Genomic DNA, 21,001 nt, shown 5'->3' on the forward strand with positions numbered 1-21,001 from the left:
TCTCCTGCGAAACTTGCAGAACTAGCACTCCTGAAAGAAAGGATATTGCGGAGACATGGCTTAGCCACAGCCTGGGGGATGTTTCCAGAATGAGATTTTCACTCTGCAGCGGAGTGTGCGCTGATATGAAACTTCCTGGCCGATTAAAACTGTGTGCCCGACCGAGACTCGAACTCGGGACCTTTGCCTTTCGCGGGCAAGTGCTCTACCAACTGAGCTACCGGAGAACGACTCACGCCCGGTACTCACAGCTTCACTTCTGCCAGTACCTCGTCTCCTACCTTCCAAACTTTACAGAAGCTCTCCTGCGAAACTTGCAGAACTAGCACTCCTGAAAGAAAGGATATTGCGGAGACATGGCTTAGCCACAGCCTGGGGGATGTTTCCAGAATGAGATTTTCACTCTGCAGCGGAGTGTGCGCTGATATGAAACTTCCTGGCAGATTAAAACTGTGTGCCCGACCGAGACTCGAACTCGGGACCTTTGCCTTTCGCGGGCAAATGCTCTACCAACTGAGCTACCGAAGCACGACTCACGCCCGGTACTCACAGCTTTACTTCTGCCAGTACCTCGTCTCCTACCTTCCAAACTTTACGGAAGCTCTCCTGCGAAACTTGCAGAACTAGCACTCCTGAAAGAAAGGATATTGCGGAGACATGGCTTAGCCACAGCGTGGGGGATGTTTCCAGAATGAGATTTTCACTCTGCAGCGGAGTGTGCGCTGATATGAAACTTCCAGGCAGATTAAAACTGTGTGCCCGACCGAGACTCGAACTCGGGACCTTTGCCTTTCGCGGGCAAGTGCTCTACCAACTGAGCTACCGAAGCACGACTCACGCCCGGTACTCACAGCTTTACTTCTGCCAATACCTCGTCTCCTACCTTCCAAACTTTACAGAAGCTCTCCTCCGAAACTTGCAGAACTAGCACTCCTGAAAGAAAGTATATTGCGGAGACATGGCTTAGCCACAGCCTGGGGGATGTTTCCAGAATGAGATTTTCACTCTGCAGCGGAGTGTGCGCTGATATGAAACTTCCTGGCCGATTAAAACTGTGTGCCCGACCGAGACTCGAACTCGGGACCTTTGCCTTTCGCGGGCAAGTGCTCTACCAACTGAGCTACCGAAGCACGACTCACGCCCGGTACTCACAGCTTTACTTCTGCCAGTACCTCGTCTCCTACCTTCCAAACTTTACAGAAGCTCTCCTGCGAAACTTGCAGAACTAGCACTCCTGAAAGAAAGGATATTGCGGAGACATGGCTTAGCCACAGCCTGGGGGATGTTTCCAGAATGAGATTTTCACTCTGCAGCGGAGTGTGGGCTGATATGAAACTTCCAGGCAGATTAAAACTGTGTGCCCGACCGAGACTCGAACTCGGGACCTTTGCCTTTCGCGGGCAAGTGCTCTACCAACTGAGCTACCGAAGCACGACTCACGCCCGGTACTCACAGCTTTACTTCTGCCAATACCTCGTCTCCTACCTTCCAAACTTTACAGAAGCTCTCCTGCGAAACTTGCAGAACTAGCACTCCTGAAAGAAAGGATATTGCGGATACATGGCTTAGCCACAGCCTGGGGGATGTTTCCAGAATGAGATTTTCACTCTGCAGCGGAGTGTGCGCTGATATGAAACTTCCTGGCAGATTAAAACTGTGTGCCCGACCGAGACTCGAAGTCGGGACCTTCGCCTTTCGCGGGCAAGTGCTCTACCAATATTTTTTTTTTTTTTTTCGGAAATAACACAATATCCTTTGAAAACGTAAAACATAAAAGGTAGCTATATTTCCGCAACGGCCTTCTTTTGTATTTGTATGTTTTTTTGGTAACATAAATGAGTGTACAGTCTCACCATCAGCAGCATTTCTTTTTTTATTTTATTTTATTTTTTTATTTTTATTTTTATTTTTATTTATTTATTTATTTATTTTGTTTTTTTTTTTGGAGCACAAGAGAAAGAAAACAAATAGGCTGCAGATAGAGAGCTAGTTGTGAAAGGGATAAACACGTGTAAGGAGAAAAAAAAAACTTAGAAGAGGAGGAGGAAAGAGAACTGAAATAAAATAGGAATACTTTCCGCGCCATGCTCCACTTTGGCGCGCCAGCAGAACAAAATGCATTCTATCATTGACCATTGAAGGGGAACGTGGGATCGTCCAGCCTTGGCTGGCACGGTTCGTTGAGATTCCAGCTTTGAGGCGGGTTGGTGAAAATGCTCTGTAAATAGTTCGCGAAAGTGGCCCGATAGTGTCGATGCCGGCGAAGGGTGTGGTGATACACTTGGAGGCGTGTCCAAAAGTCCGCCGGATCGACGATGTCGTCTCGGAAGAGGTAGTCGACAGCCATGCCACTGATCCATGTGATGGCGTGCCACTTAGCCGATGGAAAGTAGGTCGTGTCGGGATATATCATCATAGTGGGTGAAACGTGATGTGGTGGTACTCGGAGGTAGAAAGCCACAATCTTCTGTACGAGGGTCCAGACAGCTGCTGCTGGCCCACACTCAAAACGATGTAAATCTGTATCTTCGACATTGCACTTGAGGCACAGGGGTGAGTCCACCAGTGCGATGCGATGCAGTTTCTGTCTTGTAGTATACTTGCCGTTGACGAGAAGGTACCACATAGAGGTGGTGTCAGTGGTGTGATATGGTTGGTGGATCGTTTTCCAAACTGTAGGCCATGAAACCTGGGGGTGACGTGTTTCGACGGGGTTGCGGGGTGGAGACTTTCGGAGAAGGCGGTAGATGTCGCGGGTGGTCGTCTTCCTGGTCCTGGGGAGCTCGGTGCATATGTAGCTGTACTCCAAAAAGAAACGGCCGATATGTGACATCGGAGGTGGGATGTTTGCCAAAGACGTCGGTGGGCGTCTCGAAACAGGCGCGAGCTCGGTGGTCAACATTCCAGTAAAACTAGCATTTTGGCTTTTCCATAACCGGAGCATAGTATTGGTGTAAAGTGCCGTTGTCCTGGCTCTCACATTAACCAGATCGAGGCCACCGTCCCGCTTCGGTAAGGTGAGAGCTTCATACTGGACTTTGAAGATGTGTCCAGAACAAATGAAATAGCCGAATGCCGCCTGTAACCTGGCCGCCATAGTCGCAGTGATGGGCAGAATCTGCGCTATATGGGGTATCCGAGCTGCCAGATGGGTATTGACGAAGGTGACTCTCTGGCACATATTCAGCGGGCGTAGTATGTGATTTTGTATGTTGGCCCGGGTGCGTTGCAGCAGCGCACGAAAATTGATCGCCGAGGTGCGGCGAATGTCTCGCGTGTACACCAATCCGAGACAACGAATGGTGTCTACCAGTTGAAATGGAGCTACGCTGTCTGCGGGAAGGCCGCGGCCGATCTTCATGGCGCATGATTTTGCCACGTTCATAGCGCTCCCTGCCCCTGCACTGTAACGGGTAATCCACTGCATCGCAGCTTGTACTTCAGCCGCTGAACGTACGACGAGGGCCAAGTCGTCCGCGTAAGCTCGGCAGCGGAACATATGATCCCGGAGTGGAATACCTGTCAAACGTCGCCGTAATCCGCAAATGAGTGGTTCCATCGCAATGGCATAAAGTACCGTCGACAAAGGGCAACCCTGCCGAACTGAGCGTTCAATCCGTATAGGTTCTGTAAGTCTGCCGTTGACGAGAAGTCTGGACGTTGCTCCACGAAGGAGCCGCATAATCACTTGCGTGAACGTCGGAGGAATTGCCATTCGGTCCATCACTGCGTTGAGGAATGCATGATTGACGCGGTCAAACGCTTGTTTGAAGTCGATGGAGATTAAAGCGCCTGGCAGTCGCGAGTGTGTTGCCACAGCGATCACATCTCGATATTCACTGAGGGCCGTCTGTATATTACGATCGCCGCCTAAGGATGTTTGTTCGTGGGAGACAATGTCCCGTAATACATGTTTGAGTCGCACTGCCAGAAGGCGTGTGAAAATCTTGAAGTCCGAATTGAGTAACGTGATCGGCCGATAACTGTCGAGTCGTGTTCCTCCTGCGGGTTTCGGGACTGGTACAAGTAAGCCTTCCATGAACACTGGTGGCGGGTTCGCCGCGCCGGACAAAAGTTCCCAGTACATGTCCCTCCATCGTGGCATCATCAAATCTTGGAAGGTTCTGTAAAATTCGAGAGGTAAACCGTCCGGGCCGGGAGATCGATTCAGAGACCCCTTGGCCACAGCTCCCTGGACGTCGTCGGTGGTCACTTCAGCAGTCAGGAGGGTTGCAGCTGCTGCGTTTAGAGTACCAAGTGTCTCATGGGCAACCTCAGCAATGGCCTCTGCACCGGCAGGTACTTCTTGATAGAAAAGTCTATAATGCGTTGTGAATGCATCCGCAATGGTAGCTTGCGAAGTCAGCCGTCGTCCATCAGGTAAGTCTAAAGTTGTCATTAAAGCCTGTCGGCGTCGACGAACATTTTGAACAATATGATGCATAGAAGGTTCTTCACCATTAATCCTGTCTTGGCTGCGGGCTCGTACAATGGCTCCCTCTAGACGGCATCTGGTCAAGGATAGAATCTTTGCCTTCATGCGTTGAGCTTCTTTGAGGCGATCCGGGGATGGAGGATGATCCATGAGTTCACGTAGAGCGCTATAGTAGAAATCAGTTGTATGGTGATTCCACCTGGCTTTTGCTCTGCCATAGTGTGTCAATGTGCGTCGGATGGCCGGTTTGGCGCACAGCAACCACCACTGCAGTGTGGTCTCGTAACGCATAATGCGTTGAACACAGGTGTGCCACGTGTCGGTGACCTGTTGTCGACATTCAGGGTCCCGCAGTAGCGCGACATTGAGTTTCCAGGGTCCTGCACTGCGCCATATAGATTGTCGACGTAGGTTCATGGTACAGATATAGATGTCATGATCCGAAAAGGCAGACGGCTAACGTTCCGCGTCGAGGAGTACTGATTTTAGAGCGTTAGAGATGTATATTCTATCAAGTCGGCTGGCGAAGAGGCTCGTGATGTGTGTATACCCCGGGCGGTCGCCGTGTATCACTCGCCAAGTGTCGAGGAGACGAAGGCGGCGGACGAGGAAGCGAAGTTCGGGACATGTGGTGAAATGGGGGTATTGGTCTGTGCGCTCGAGAACACAGTTGAAATCTCCACCTACGATGAGATGATCGTATCGACCGAGGAATAAAGGCGTGATATCTTCTGCGTAGAACTGGGAGCGATCCCTCCGTTTATCAGTGCCCGATGGGGCGTAGAGATTTATGATTTTGAGTCCTTCAACTGTTATGGCCACCCCTCGCGCTGTTGGGAGGTATGCGACATCGGAAACTGCAATTCCTTCTCGGAGGAGGATGGCTGCGCCTGTGTGTTCCGTAGCTGCAGGGGCGGCGTACGTCTCATATCCATAACACCCAGTCCAAGTCGCTGTCCTCAGTTCTTGTAACAGGGCGATGTCGATGTCCGCTGCTCTTAGCGTGTCACGGAGCAGTTGAAGTTTAGCATGGGAGCCGATATTATTAGTATTGATAGTAGCTATTCGGTACGCCTGATGGGAGATCCGTGCTGTTGATAGGGTCGTAGCTGGTGAAGATTGTTGTTGTGGATGCTGGAAGTCCATAGAAGTCGCAGGATTCGCCGTAGAAACTTCCCCCATTTTAGTTTTGGTCGAACGGAGAAACAGATCTCATTTCCGCATCAGATGGAGGTGGGAAATCCGTGTCATCCGCCCATGAAAGGTGTCCGACAGGTTTGACATCGGCGAGAGGTGGCAGCGCTAGCCGAGTCGGCTCAATGGCGTCGGTGACAACAGGCGTGCTATGTTCCATGGCTTCTGGGCGCGGGGCTTGCGCACGATCTCTGTCGGACGGTTCACCGTCTTGTGGATGACGCGTCTCCGTGGCAGAGGAGAAAGTGTTATCGTGTTCTCCGTCGGAGTGATGTGGCATTTCTTCGTCCTGCGGAGGGGGCTCAATGGTCGATTCTGATGTCTTGCGGCGTTTTTTTCGTCGTTTGGGCGACTTCTGCTTTCGGCAATGAGTTTCGGTGTCTGAGGAAGGAAGAGATTCACGTCGTTCCGGTACAAAAGCCGCGGGTGCTATGATGCGGTCTTCATTCTCCAGAACACTCTCATTGGTATCCTTGTGATCTTCTAGCGTGGGTGTGTCCGGCTGTTGGACATGTTCACGGGCGGCATCGCCGGTGTCAAGGTGCTGGGACGCCTCCGGGTGTGTCGGACCAGAGAGACGCTCGTGAACGGCGCCTTGTGAGGGCTGGACGTGCAGTGTCGCCGCATAGGTGACTGGAAGGGTGGTCGTGGTTCTGTCGGTGTTCGTATCGTCGGGCCTTAGTTGTGTGATGCGGCGTTGCAGGCATTCATTACGGACGTGGCCTTCTTGGCCACAACCGGAACATGTTCGAGGTTGTCCGTCGTAAATGACTACCGCACGGCAGCCGCCGATAGAAATGTACGATGGAACGTGACGTTTGAGATCGATTCGGACTTGTCTCACACCATTAAGCACCGGATACGTCGTAAACTGTGCCCATGTCTCGGCTACGTGGCTCTGGACTTTTCCGAACGGACTTAGCGCCGCGATGACTTCATCTTCAGCCACCTCGAAAGGCAGTTCGAATACACGGATCGTCCGAAGGCCAAGTCCTGCATGGTCGACATCCACAGGCCCGACGTTTCCGTCGGAATGCCGAAATTTTAGTCCATGTCGCGTCCTTTGAATGATCTCGTTGCAGGCAGCGTCGGAAGTCATCTTAACATAAACGACGCTGCTAATGATCGATAGGGGTATGCCGATGAGTTCGTCACGCGGGATCTTCACGTCTTCGCGTAGGAAGCGTTCGACGGCCAGTGCTTTGGGTCGTGCGTATTCGTTTGAGAAGGTGAACTTAAGAGTGTTCTTCCTGTAAGAGTTGGCCATTACAGCTTGTTCGACTGAGAAGCGCTTTGACGAGGAAGTAAACAAAACACTCCGCGCGCGCAGCGGCGTGGACGGCCGAGCGCGGTGCGCACTGCTGCCCTGCCGAACGCAGACTACACCAACTGAGCTACCGAAGCACGACTCACGCCCGGTACTCACAGCTTTACTTCTGCCAGTACCTCGTCTCCTACCTTCCAAACTTTACAGAAGCTCTCCTGCGAAACTTGCAGAACTAGCACTCCTGAAAGAAAGGATATTGCGGAGACATGGCTTAGCCACAGCCTGGGGGATGTTTCCAGAATGAGATTTTCACTCTGCAGCGGAGTGTGCGCTGATATGAAACTTCCTGGCCGATTAAAACTGTGTGCCCGACCGAGACTCGAACTCGGGACCTTTGCCTTTCGCGGGCAAGTGCTCTACCAACTGAGCTACCGGAGCACGACTCACGCCCGCTACTCACAGCTTTACTTCTGCCAGTACCTCGTCTCCTACCTTCCAAACTTTACAGAAGCTCTCCTGCGAAACTTGCAGAACTAGCACTCCTGAAAGAAAGGATATTGCGGAGACATGGCTTAGCCACAGCCTGGGGGATGTTTCCAGAATGAGATCTTCACTCTGCAGCGGAGTGTGCGCTGATATGAAACTTCCTGGCAGATTAAAACTGTGTGCCCGACCGAGACTCGAACTCGGGACCTTTGCCTTTCGCGGGCAAGTGCTCTACCAACTGAAGTTTCATATCAGCGCACACTCCGCTGCAGAGTGAAAATCTCATTCTGGAAACATCCCCCAGGCTGTGGCTAAGCCATGTCTCCGCAATATCCTTTCTTTCAGGAGTGCTAGTTCTGCAAGTTTCGCAGGAGAGCTTCTGTAAAGTTTGGAAGGTAGGAGACGAGGTACTGGCAAAAGTAAAGCTGTGAGTACCGGGCGTGAGTCGTGCTTCGGTAGCTCAGTTGGTAGAGCACTTGCACGCGAAAGGCAAAGGTCCGGAGTTCGAGTCTCGGTCGGGCACACAGTTTTAATCGGCCAGGAAGTTTCATATCAGCGCACACTCCGCTGCAGAGTGAAAATCTCATTCTGGAAGCTAAAATTGTATTAGAAAAATGCGAAATGAAAAATTGTATTTATGAAAATTAATACAGTTTAACAAGGAACACAATTACGTACAATTTAAGGAACGCAATTTACGAAAACTTAGAATCGTAAATGGGATTATATTAAAATATAGGTATACTTTTCGCCGAGAAAAGAGATTCACTATGGACTTTCTTTATAGCAGAAATTTCGATTTCTTTCTTGTACGCACGGAATTTCGTAATATTTTCAGACCAACATGGATATCTTAACGACTTTACAGTGTAAGATATAGACACTGTGTAGACATAGACATTGTAATAATCAATTATATTAAAAATTACGTTCACCTCATCTTATGCGTGAAACGTTTCGGAACTCAGGATATGCCGCTGTTCTTGAGTGAGCCGTGCACACCTGCTAGTAGCAATGCTGAAGCAACACAGTTCTTGCCGTGGCGAATCAAAATGGTTCAAATGGCTCTGAGCACTATGGGACTTAACATCTGAGGTCATCAGTCCCCTAGACTTAGAACTACTTAAACCTAACTAACCTAAGGACATCGTACACATCCATGCCCGGGGCAGGATTCGAACCTGCGACCGTTGCAGCAGCGCGGTTCCGGACTGGAGCGCCTAGAACCGCTCGGACACAGCGGCCGGCTGGCGAATCATGAAGTAGCCTACAACGAAACTGAAACAACTGCCCTGAAGTGGACAGACTGCGAGATAGAGGTATGACGTTTTTTGTGCACTTTGGGGAAATTCACACATAGTTTAAAGTAAAAAAAAAAAAAACTAAAAATTGTCGTTTCTTGCCATTTTTCTTGCCGGGTTGCGAGTGGAATGAAGTAGTGCTGAACACAATAGGTATGCAAATAATCCTATGGAAGGTGAGACAGGTTACTGAGAAAATGGGTAAAACATGCAGAATTGTTCATTTGACTTAGACGGGATCTGTGAGAAGTGAGACAGGAAGGATAGCGGCAAGTGAGATGTGAAGTGCAGTTTCTTGTGAAGGGTAAGACACAAGATATGCTAGGCATACTCAGCTGAGGGGCACGACGTAGGACGAGCAGTCAGGGAGAACTACCTCAAACCAATCAATGAAGTGGGAAGTAAAAAGGAAGGTATAGAAGAGACGACAGGAAGTTTCTTAACGATACGAATGGTTGTCTAGAGCGGGAATGCTGTGAAATACAGCTGACGATCACGCAACGAGAACTGGAGGGTCAAGGAAGGACAGAACGGCCCGGTCCGTCGATTCCGGAGGTTTCACCCAGAACAAGGCGCGAGCGCAGTAAATATGCTAAGTGAGGCTCGCCCGCTGGGTGGGCGCGTCGCCGCGGCAGAAGGACGGCTCCGGCTCTGGTCCTACGCCGGTGTGTTTACAAGATGTAGGCCGCCGGCCGCGGGCAGGCTGTTCGTTACTGCCCAATGTATGCAGCAAACATCACTCACATATCAGACAGCTTGGCAATGAAGCACCGCCTCAGCGGAAGGGATCAAATCTCATCACTAAATCTGCCAGAAGACTTTTTTCGACAGTCAGTGATTAACTTCCACCATTCAAAAATTCAGGTAGTCTGTAATTAAATCGCCATGGCAACCATTAATGTAGAGTTCTTAGTATGTAAGCTCTGTGAAATTAAACGTAATTTCAAAACTTTCATCGTTTGTAGCCCTAAGATTTTGTTTGGTTACATACACTGCAGCTACCGTTGGCAGATATTCTCCATTAGCCACTCACACATATTTCCAATAAAAACGCTTTAATTGTTGTCAATCAACGACGACCAGCTGCCGTTTCAGATTTCAGTGGATGAGCAGAGTTACGGTTGACACTATGTTACTTCACTTTCGTAAGGTCGCCAAAATAAATAGTACACAGAAAGAGCTTACGAAATGGAATGCGACTGAATCTCATACTAGTTTGGAACAGAGTCCTCAATACCTTGATCTTCATGAAGTCTCGTCATTGTAAGTGAAAATAGTCGGTGTACCTCAAGGACATACCACAGAATCATTACTTAGGAATTTGTAATGTGGGGTGCCACAGCCGTTAAACATCATAATGCATGGATATAAAATGAACCGCAAGACAGCTTTAAACGGTCATTTCTTAATAGTCACAACTGGTTTCGCTGCATTAAAACAACATTCTCAGGTGAACTACACAAGAAGGAAAGGATCCATGGTAACACATATGATCAAAATACTACAAGAATCTTTCAAGAAATTTTTAAAAATATTAAATTTTTTCGAGAATTGTTAAGAATTTTTTTAATATTCTTATGGATCCTAATTTTGATTTCTTCTGCCTGCTTAAATACTTGATACACGATCCATAAAAATATTTTGAAAGGTTTCTTAAAATTTTTAGGAGTTTTTTATTCACGTGTGTCAGTCAGTTTCAGATAACTTCTTTGCTCCGACCATGCTCTGTATGTTTCAAGGAAGACGTTCGACAAGACATAAAAATCATATACCTATCCTCCTCCTTTCCGTAATATCCAAGACATTCACTAAAATAATCACCAGTTGCACAGAAAAAACAGTGAGAGTTTAAATCAAGAAAAGGAACAGGCTGCTTTAAAAGTAAATAAAGCACAACTGACTCTTCGCAATTCATGATAGTTATTATATAATGGTTGCTTTAAAAGAGTACGACAGACTTCCTTCCCTATTCTTGCCCAAGCTGAGTTTGTGCCCCGTGTCTAATAAGCTCGTCGTTGATGGGACTTGAAACCTTAGTCTCCTTCCTCACCCTTCATCTTGCCTGTGATTCATAGATTTGGAGAAAGCTTTGGACTCAATTTCAACAAAGTCTATAGTAACAGTTCAAGAGCAACGAGACAGTGATTTAATCTACATCAGTGCATCATTGCACATAGACTTCATCAGAAAATCAGGAATTTCTTTAAAGAAGCTGTTCAAAAATACTCTTACGAGTTCCCAGAAATCACTACTTTTATTAACAGGAAAGGAACTGGAATTACAATCTTCCCCGATAAGCGTGCTGGTCTCAAATGAGTTAAACATTATCTTCATGAGAAGGACTGTGTGAAAGATGATATTACCAGCAATTATTGTCAAAAAATTTGTTTTTATCCAAGCAGGAACTGAGAAATCAGTGAAGCCTTAAAAATAAAGTATCCTAGCACTATTGTTGCCCAGAATTTTTATCTAACTGTTGCTCTGAAGGACGCAAACTGATGAGCCCAAAATTTCCAGTTCTTTAAGCACATAAAGAAGAAATTTTGTAATTTCCAGACAGGAAATTTACGCTTCATGTGTCGGGCATTCAGATGATACTGTATGAACCCGGCGCAAGCGCAATTTGGTAGACGTGGAACGGGATTGTTCCTGTGTTCTAGTAACTGAACTCTTAATCACTCAAAACTCTAACCCTTGGGTATGGATTCGCAACTGTGAAGACGAAACGAGAAACAGGATGGTTGCTGTTATAGGTACATACGACGTCAGTGACATATTTTTTGCATCGGAAGATACGTTTTCCACCAGAGATCACTTTTTTTTCGATCGAGAGGAGTGGAAAATTCACGAAACATTAAACATCTAAATCTTCTAACATTCTGGATACGGAAAACAAAATTTACATGGTTATGATAGTATCACAACAAAACACACAGCCAGTAAAACTTAAGCCATGGCTCTGATTCACAAGGTCCAGCAATCATTTATTATGCGAGGAAACGTTGTGACATACGTCCACAGGAATAGTATTTATAGGAAAATGAGGATTTATTTTGTAGCAGACGAGATCAGTCGAATTTTCATTGTAGCTGGTGGAAACGGGTGACGGAAGAAACACGCGTTGCCTAATGAGAAAACGTGCTGGTAGGCTCCTAGGCGAGCATGAGCGCCCACGCTCGCTCGCCGTCTGTTTATTGAGCGATGTAGCACGGTGGAAGTGCGCTGTCTTCAGAGGACTGACCAGGTGTTGAGGTCGCCGTTGCGAGCATACACTGAGGTGACCAAGTCCTATCGTGCCGGATCTCCTTTCGCCCAGCGTAGTCCAATATCTCGACATGACACGGACTCAACAAGTCTTTGGAAGTCCCCTGCAGAAAAATTGAGCCATGCTGCCTCTATAGCCGTCCATAACTGTGAAAGTGTTGCCGGTGCACGATTTTGTGCACAAAATGTCCCACAAATGTTTGACGGGAATCATGTCGGACGATCTGGACGGCCAAATCATTATCTCGAATTATCCAGCACGTTCTGACATGGTACATTATCATCCATAAAAATTCCGTCTTTGTTCGAGAATACGAAGTCTGTGAATGGACGCAAATGGTCTCCAAGTAGCATGACATAAACATTTCCAAAGGATAAAGTAATCTTTACCTAGGTTTCGATAGATTTAAATCTATCTTCTTCAGAAGGCGGCCTGAGGACAATGAACATCGTAGTTTATATTAAAAGGTATGAAACATAAGTAAAGAATAGAGTTTAATATATATTAGGAGAATCTTGTATTACAAAATATGAGAAGGATTCCTGGTACTTACAGTATTACATTAACAAGGAGTGATATGTCATTGTCGTTTTTACAAACATCTGCATAGCTCCATTAGTCCAAATAAAATAGAGCCCTGAGAATAGGGTTTGTCAGACAAATAAAAATAAGTACATGGAAGTTGGAGAGCGCATAAGCGACTGGGTAAAATCGGCCAGCGTAGTAGCACTGCAGCCAGGGCAGGTGGCGCTCAGGTCGCGAACTATGTGCCGATTGGCGTACTGAAGCAACATGTAAAATATCCATATTAATGGCGTCCTTAGATAGAGTGACAATAAATAAAAGGAAAGCATTTAACACTCCCGTTATGACATTGTGGGAGCCTTAGGAACAATAACGTAGATACATACATCAAAAAGGCAGGTGGCGCTTAAGCCATAAGTTACATGCAGTGGCATATACAGCCAGAATATAAAACTTATATTATCATATTAGTGAAGCACATAGATCGTATATAAATCAAAACTTTAAGAATAATCAGTAATGGCTCATAGTTCGCGACCTGAGCGCCACCTGCCCTGGCTGCAGTGCTACTACGCTGGCCGATTTTATCCAGTCGCTTATGCGCTCTCCAACTTCCATGTACTTATTTTTATTTGTCTGACAAACCCTATTCTCAGGGCTATATTTTATTTGGACTAATGGAGCTATGCAGATGTTTGTAAAGACGACAATGACATATCACTCCATGTTAATGTAATACTGTAAGTACCAGGAATCCTTCCCATATTTTGTAATACAAGATTCTCCTAATATATATTAAACTCTATCCTTTACTTATGTTTCATACCTTTTAATATAAATTACGATGTTCATTGTCCTCAGGCTGCCTTCTGAAGAAGATAGATTTAAATCTATCGAAACCTAGGTAAAGATTACTTTATCCTTTGCAACTGGTCGGCTGTTTTTAATCCTATTACGCGGAACCGTTGCTGTTGCGCAGCTATGTTTAAAAAAAAATACATAAACATTTCCATACAATGATCGGCTCAGTTGGCCAGAGGACCCAGTCCATTCCATGTAAACACAGCCCACGCCATTACGAAGCCACCACCAGCTTGCACAGTGTCTTGTTGACAACTTGTGTCCATGGATTCGTGGGGTCTGCGCCACACTCGAACCCTACCATCAGCTCTTACCAACTGAAATCGGGACTCACCTGACCTGGGCACTGTTCTCGAATCGTCTGGGGTCCAAACGACATGGTCACGAGCCCAGAAGAGGCGCTGCAGGCGTTGTGGTGTTAACAAAGGCACTCGCGTCGATCGCCTGCTGCAACAGCTCATTAACGCGAAGTGTCGCTACACTGCCCTAACGGATACGTTACCCGTACGTCTCACGTTGATTTCTGCTTTTCTTTCACGCAGTGTGGCTTCTCTTGACAACTCTACGCTCGTGCTGCTCTCGGCTGTTAAGTGAAGGCCGTCGGTCACTGCCTTGTCCGTAGTGAGAGGTAATGCCTGAAATCTGGTAATCTCGGCACACGCCTGACACTGTGGGTCGTGGAATACTGAATTCGCTAACGATTTCCGAAATGGAATGTGCCATGCGTCTAGCTCCAACTACTATTCTGCGTTTCAAGTATGTTAATTCCCGTGATGTGGCCATAATGATGTCGGAAACCGCTTCGCATCAATCACCTGAATAGAAATGGCAGCTCCGCCAAAGAACTGCCCTTTTGTACCCTTAGAACGCGATACAACCGGCAGTTGTGCATGAGCATATAGCTATCCCATGACTTTGTCTCTTCGGTGTACTTCATGGCGCAATGCTGAAACTGGAGAGTAGCTCTTTTTAAGTCGATAAGCAACAGCATTATGGTCGGGTTATAAACCGAAAAGCGATGACCAGACACAGCGAAATCAATTTAGAAGACGTCAGCGCAGGATTCCTAACTGCAGTTGATCTTATAGATGTATAGTGTGACAGGCAGTTGCATGCTGAATTTCATAATAAACAATTATCACAGACTCATAAAAAATTTTACTCAACATAAATTTCAAGGGATTCAAGGATTGCAACTACGGCTTACATACTTGTGCGAGCAACTTTCTTGGGCAGTGAAGTGAACAAAACCACCTCGCAGAAGCTCACTGACAGGTTTCAACTTAAAGGCTTACAGTTAGCAGTGCTTCAAAAGTAGTACCAGACATCAGTGTTTTAGTGAAAGGTAAAATAAGTAGTAGTCACTGACGTCCAGTGTTTCCATGTTTAATGTGTGAATTAAATAGTCACGACGTACAAGTTGATGTCGATTTAAATTTCGTCCGAAATTTACAATCATCATAAAGACTAATCGGTCGTAAGAAAAATTTAATTTTCGTTCTTAGTTGCCCGATGTTTTTCACCTCATCAATAAAAAAATGTAAGTTACCTTTTTACTATCATTTCTCATCGATACAATAGCCTCAGGAAATAAACTTGCCACGAAAGATATTAATTAGCCACAGCGAAGCGATACATCTGCCTAGAACTAAAAGTACTGCCATAGAATAGACTCGTTGACAACAGTTGCTCGTGCTGAGCTTCCGATTCCTCCTCCTCCTCCTCTCCCTCTCCATCCCACACCACTACTCGCCGTGAGCCAGTCGGCTGCTCACTGCTGAGACCTGAGCGCAAACCAGCTCGCACGAGCAGATCGGTGGACGTCCCTGGTCTAGAACATGAGGCCAGGGCCCTATGTTCAACATTACCGAGATCGGCGAGTGAAGGAAGCAATTAGATCCATGATACGTTTATAAGTGGCTACGTTTGTGGGTAAGACATAGGTTACCTTTGACCAGCTATTCATTTTTCAAACTCAAAATATTAAGGAGAGTTTTATTCGTCATTCTTTCGCATCTTTATTCTAATAATGGTCTGGTTCTGTTAATAAGTGTATGAATAAATAATTAGTTTCATTTTTTACTGCCACGATCTTCCATACTCTCCTTGTAAAAACGTATTGTTGGGCATTAGATCAGCTAGCTTGAGCACTCTCTGTTAATCTGTCACTTTGTTTCCCACTGGTACTTCCTGATCGCAAGGAGCTTGCCCTGGTGGGTGGGACCTGTCCGGGAAAACGCGCAGCCGTGCCCACGGCGTCTCTGGAATATCGGCGAAGATGGTATCGCGAGTGACCTGGCAGAAACGCCCGTCTAATTTCTGAAAAATTATCGATCCACCTTCATATCGGAAATATCTTGCCTGCATCCAAACAGCGATGGTATCTGTGCTATGCTCATAGGGGACCTGATGTGGATGTAAGTACCAGATAAACATGTTGGGCTGCGGCGGAATTTGCTGATAAAAGGCCACGAGGAATGCGATATTACATCCAACGTGATAGCGATGCGAGAGATTCAGGACTCGTCAGCATTCGGCAGCTACAAAGAGACAGAAGTAATTTCGGCACTTCAAAGGCAGCCACAGTTTAGCCAGAAAACATGATTCCGCAAAATTAGTATGTCGGCTACTACAAAGAGAATTATGGGGTTCACGAAATCTATATTTTGATTCTACATCAAATGCAGATGTATGTTCTATCTTCCATTGTGAATTACTGAGCCCTTCATCACATTTATTAGAGTTATGTCGAAATGTATGTATCGGTACCGATTACGTGTGACACTACCAGAAAATTATTCGCTGTTGTAAGACACTCTGCTTCAGCCACTATTATTATTCACACAATTATCGCACAAACATTTTTGACGATAGAGGTTGCTGAATGGTGGCTATATTTGGGGACTACACTAAAGAAAAAATATATATATTTGAGAAATTTTGTCAATATCATTTGGGCTAGAGGAGGAACATTTACAACCAAACTGAGAGAAAATGAACTGAATTAAATTCTGGGTCATTACGGAGCGCACTTCGCAATTTGGGAACAATTGTTGATAATAATCTGATAGTCCACTGGTGGTCTTACCAAAGAACTGCCTGTCTGCCGTAGAACGTTTCAAAGCCGCTAAAGTCTGCAACTGATTTAGTTTCGTTCAACAGATAAGCACTTCAGAGGCAATGGTTTCTAATGTCGGAAGTAGGACTCATTGATCGATTAAAATGTTCATAAATTTCTGCTTGAAAGAAGAGAGGAAGATGGTGCTTTCATGAAGTTGCTCTAAAGGTGGAGGTGTAACTTTGCCTAGGACAAGAATGACAAAGGAAACAGGCCATTTAAACCGTTGCAGCATTCACCTAAATGACAGACGAAAAATACTAAAATCTAAATTTTAAATTTTCAAGTAGGATATGAAACACACTCTTCTCCGATACATTCAGAAGGAAAATTGACTATACAATTTAAGTAATACCTATGAGTGCCTGAAAGGCAGTGAAACTTTATACAGCCAGGGCCGTATCATTTGTATATGCAAGAAACGGAGAATGGTGCTATTTTCATATTAGTACAGGAGGACAAAATATCTGCGGTCGCAGGTTCGAATCCTGCCTCGGGCATGGATGTGTGTGTTGTCCTTAGGTTAGTTAGGTTTAAGTAGTTCTAAGTTCTAGGGGACTTACGACCTCAGCATTTGAGTCCCATAGTGCTCAGAGCCATTTGAACAAAATATCTCCGAGAAAGACAGCAATAGTAACTTAATTGAACAGATCTTCCCGGTTTTGAGATGTCACACTGGTCGTGGATGTCTTCGGCGCCTTGCAAGACTGGAATTTTATTTGAGCTATTCTGCAGCCAGAATTCTCTAAATGTTGCTAACGCCCACAGCTGGACACTACTAAAGAAAGTTCCCTGTCGACATAGTTGGACTGCAAAAGTAGCATTCTCACTGACGCTTTCTAAGTAACCTCCAAACCTGTAAGGAATACGCGACATATGGCAACGCCATGTTGCCAGACGTTGTTGCAGATTTGACACAACAAAGGAGAACATAGAGAGGGTACCGAAACATGCTGATTGATTATATCGGACGAACTAAAACAGGAGAAAAATTACAAGGTTCTCTGAGCTACACTATCTAATGAAAGTATCCGGACGCCCCTAATGTACTCCTACATCCATTATGTGTATTCCCGTACAGATCAGACGTTGTGCTTGAAAGTCGCATGCCCGGTATCGGCAGATAAATACGATACTGCAGTGCCTGTGTTATTCTGATGACGATGCACTGCGGCGACCGTAGCCGTTACGAAACACATCAGATGAATTTGCAACTGCGAATAATGACTGCCATCAGCTGTACAATAGAATGACGACAATGACGCAGCGCATCGTCGTCAGAATAACGCAGGCACTGCAGTATCGTATTTACCTGCCGATACCGGGCAAGCGACTTTCAAGTACAACGTCTGATCTGTACGGGAATACACATAATGCATGTGTGAGTACAGATCATAGCCGTATGGGTAACGACATATAGAAGTTTGGGTCTGGCGACGATGAGCCGCGCGTAGCTCGTGTTCCCGCCATCATGTATTTTACACCCTGTCTTTAACGTACTTCCACCTCACTACATTAATTTAAATCACTACTGTCACTGAGTTGCTGCTTTGCCTCACCGTGAGCGGCGTTAGCAACGCATATCCATAGATCCTCTCTCGTAGTATCTTTGCTCGACTGCTATTACTTCCCTGTCGTTGCCTGCGTAGGCAGTTCGGGTCGCGAGTCCTGGTCTGCCAGTCGGTTGGAACACGTATGGAGCACAGTCCGGACCTGCCAATCGGGGAGCTGCATGTGGCACTAGTGGAGTCGGGTTGGAGCAGTGAGGTCTGCGTCGACATGGCTCGCCCGACCATTGCCGCCACGCATCACTTGAACCGGGCCACGGTCTTGGTGGATCGTCGGTCGGTCGACCTACCGGACGACGCATTTTTGCTCGCCGATCGTTCATGAGTAGGCTGTGTGTGTGTGTGTGTGTGTGTGTGTGTGTGTGTGTGTGTGTGTGTGCGCGCATTGACTCCCGGTTTGTCTTCGTGGGTGCTTTGTTACTGTTGGCTGTCGTTCAGGTTCTCGTGCAAGTGTTTGTCACGTTGTGTGTGTAGTTGGCGTTATTTCCTCTGACAGGTTATTTCAAATATTGTCGGCGTATTGCCTCTGAGAGGTCGGTCGTCTCATCGGGCGACGTGTTACTGGTTCTCCGAGCGCTTCTGGGCCCCTTCAGTTACCATCTTGTGGAACTAGGCTCGGTCCTTTCCTGGTGCAGGAATATCGTTTAGCCAGTGGGCGTGTTTCCTCTGCATGGTTGGGTCCGAGCCAGTATTTCCGCCGTCGTGTGTCTGGAAGTGAGTGGGAGACGCACCAGCAGTGCAGTCGCGACGGAGCAGCAGTCGCGACGGACCAGCAGGAGTCGGTCGGTTGCTGCGGGCCAGGGAAGTTATCTCCGCGCGGGGCAGTCGGCTGGATCAACTGGCGGTCCCTGTGCAGTGTCGGAGCGTGTGTGGAGCTGTCCGATCGCTACGAGCTTCGTGGTTCACCGTCCCAGAACGTCAAAGTTTAATAGTGGTTTCAACTACCCAAGCCGCGTCCATTCATGTTGTGGTGGTTCGTTTAGGTGGTTTGCTGTTTGGGAGGTTTTCCTGTGGGCAACTCGGAGTGTTCCTATTGCTGAAATTTAGCCGCCATGCAGTGCGATTAACTGTATTGGTTGACTACAATTCGAGTGTGCCAGCGGAATTTTCTGCCTTGTGGCCGCTAGTGTTCTGGTTACCTGCCCTGGCCACTGACATAAATTCAGGCAGTGTTCTTTTTGGACGAAGTTAACTATATTACCGTATTTCCAATTCAAGTGTAGCATCGGAATTTTCCGCCTTGTGACTGTTGGTGTTCTGGTTATCTGCCCTGGCCACTAACGTAATTTCAGGCAGCGTCCTTTCCTCACCTGTTGTCGCTGTTCAACATGGTGTGTAGTATTCACAGCTAATACATACATCATTGTGGATTATCACGTTCGTAAACTTTTGCGTTTGAGTTCTCATGTACTGATTGATGGCAAACAAGTCGTTGTGTCGGTCGATCCTTGGCTGTCCCCTGGTTGGGCTCAAATGGCTCTGGGCACTATGGGACTTAACTGCTGAGGTCATCAGCCCCCTAGAACTTAGAACTACTTAAACCTAACTAACTTAAGGGCATCACACACATCCATGCCCGAGGCAGGATTCGAACCTGCGACCGCAGCGGTCACGCGGTTCCAGACTGTAGCGCCTAGAGCCGCTCGGCCACCGCGGCCGGCCCCTGGTTGGGTTCTGACGGATCAAGTGTAGTTGGGCTTACCACCTGTCTCTCCTAAGTAAACGAGGGCAGACCGACCTCCCTGGAGGCTTCTGAGTGCCATTGTTTTTATTATCTTTCACACCGGTGTTTAGTTATCTGTTTTCAGATATTTAAAATTTAAGGATTATGGTTATATTTTTTAAAAAGTTTTGGAAAATTAATTGTGGGCTTTCAGCCTTGCAACTTTATTACTAAAATTATCTTTCAGGCTTAAACATTGCGGCCATCTGCCTTTAAAAGATTATGGTAATATGTTTTAAAATTTTGAATTTTAATTGTGGCCTTCAGCCATTTGTATTGCACCTTGCATATGTTTGTTCTATCTACTTTGCCTTGAGGCTTTCCACCTAGCTGTAATATATGTTTTTTTAATTATTTTATTTGCTATTTTAACTGCATTTTTATCTCGTTGATTTTTAAGATTTCTTTTTTGGAGGTCTTCAGCCGTGAAAGAGTTGCACTTGGTAAAGGTTCGGCTATGTGCGTCTTTGGTTGTAACTGTGTTGTTAAATTACAATTAGATGGCGAAACTGACCCCAACCTTATTTGGCCCTTTCCACAATCCTAATTACCTGTTCTGGCCAGCAGGTTTGGCGGGCGTTCCAGGTGAGTCGTGCACGGACAGCCAAATGGTAAGGCGACAGCTCGCGATAAGCGGGAAATCCGGGTTCGAGTCCCGGTCCGACACAAATTTTCACTGTCATCATTCCATTCTACAGCTGATGATAGTCATTATTCGCAATTGCCAATTCATCTGATGACTATTAGAGGAGATGGGAGCACTCTGTTGTCAATAGAGAAGCAGTAGCAGGAGACTGGTTGGTCAGGAGAGGTCACTCATTGACTTTGGACTTGGACTAGTCACTGGATCTAACTAGAGTAACGAATGTACCAGCCACATTTCAACGCTCCTAAATCTGCCCAACTTGACTGCTGATGATGCGTCTGTGAAGAGTAAACGCGGAGGAAGAACCACATCTAAATCAAGGCCAGGCACACCTCATATTCTGACGAACCGTCAAGCATTGCGGAGGATGATTGTAAGCAAAAGCATGAAATCAGCGGAAGAAGTCACGCGGGAGCTCCAAAGTGCTGTCAGCAGTCCAGTTAACGCATTGATTGTGCGTAGGGGGCTAAAAAGAATGGCGCACAATGGTCGGCAGCTCCTCACAAGCCACAAATTTCTGTAGTAAATGCCAAGTGACGCTTGATATGGTGTTAACAGCGACGCCACTGAAACAAGAGGGATCTGAAGTGATGAATCAGGCTATATCCTGTG

The 21,001-nt window shown here is 46.6% G+C and overlaps 2 non-coding genes across 2 annotated transcripts; both read right to left on the reverse strand.

Annotated features, from left to right (window-relative positions):
• Positions 1 to 454: 454 nt before the first annotated feature.
• On the reverse strand, positions 455 to 529 carry Trnas-cga (transfer RNA serine (anticodon CGA)). The gene has a single exon. It is a non-coding gene; the product is annotated as a tRNA-Ser (tRNA).
• Positions 530 to 7,260: 6,731 nt separating this feature from the next.
• On the reverse strand, positions 7,261 to 7,335 carry Trnas-cga (transfer RNA serine (anticodon CGA)). Its single transcript has one exon. It is a non-coding gene; the product is annotated as a tRNA-Ser (tRNA).
• Positions 7,336 to 21,001: the final 13,666 nt, after the last annotated feature.

This window comes from Schistocerca serialis, chromosome 2 (assembly GCF_023864345.2).
Source record: "Schistocerca serialis cubense isolate TAMUIC-IGC-003099 chromosome 2, iqSchSeri2.2, whole genome shotgun sequence".
NCBI lineage: Eukaryota > Metazoa > Arthropoda > Insecta > Orthoptera > Acrididae > Schistocerca > Schistocerca serialis.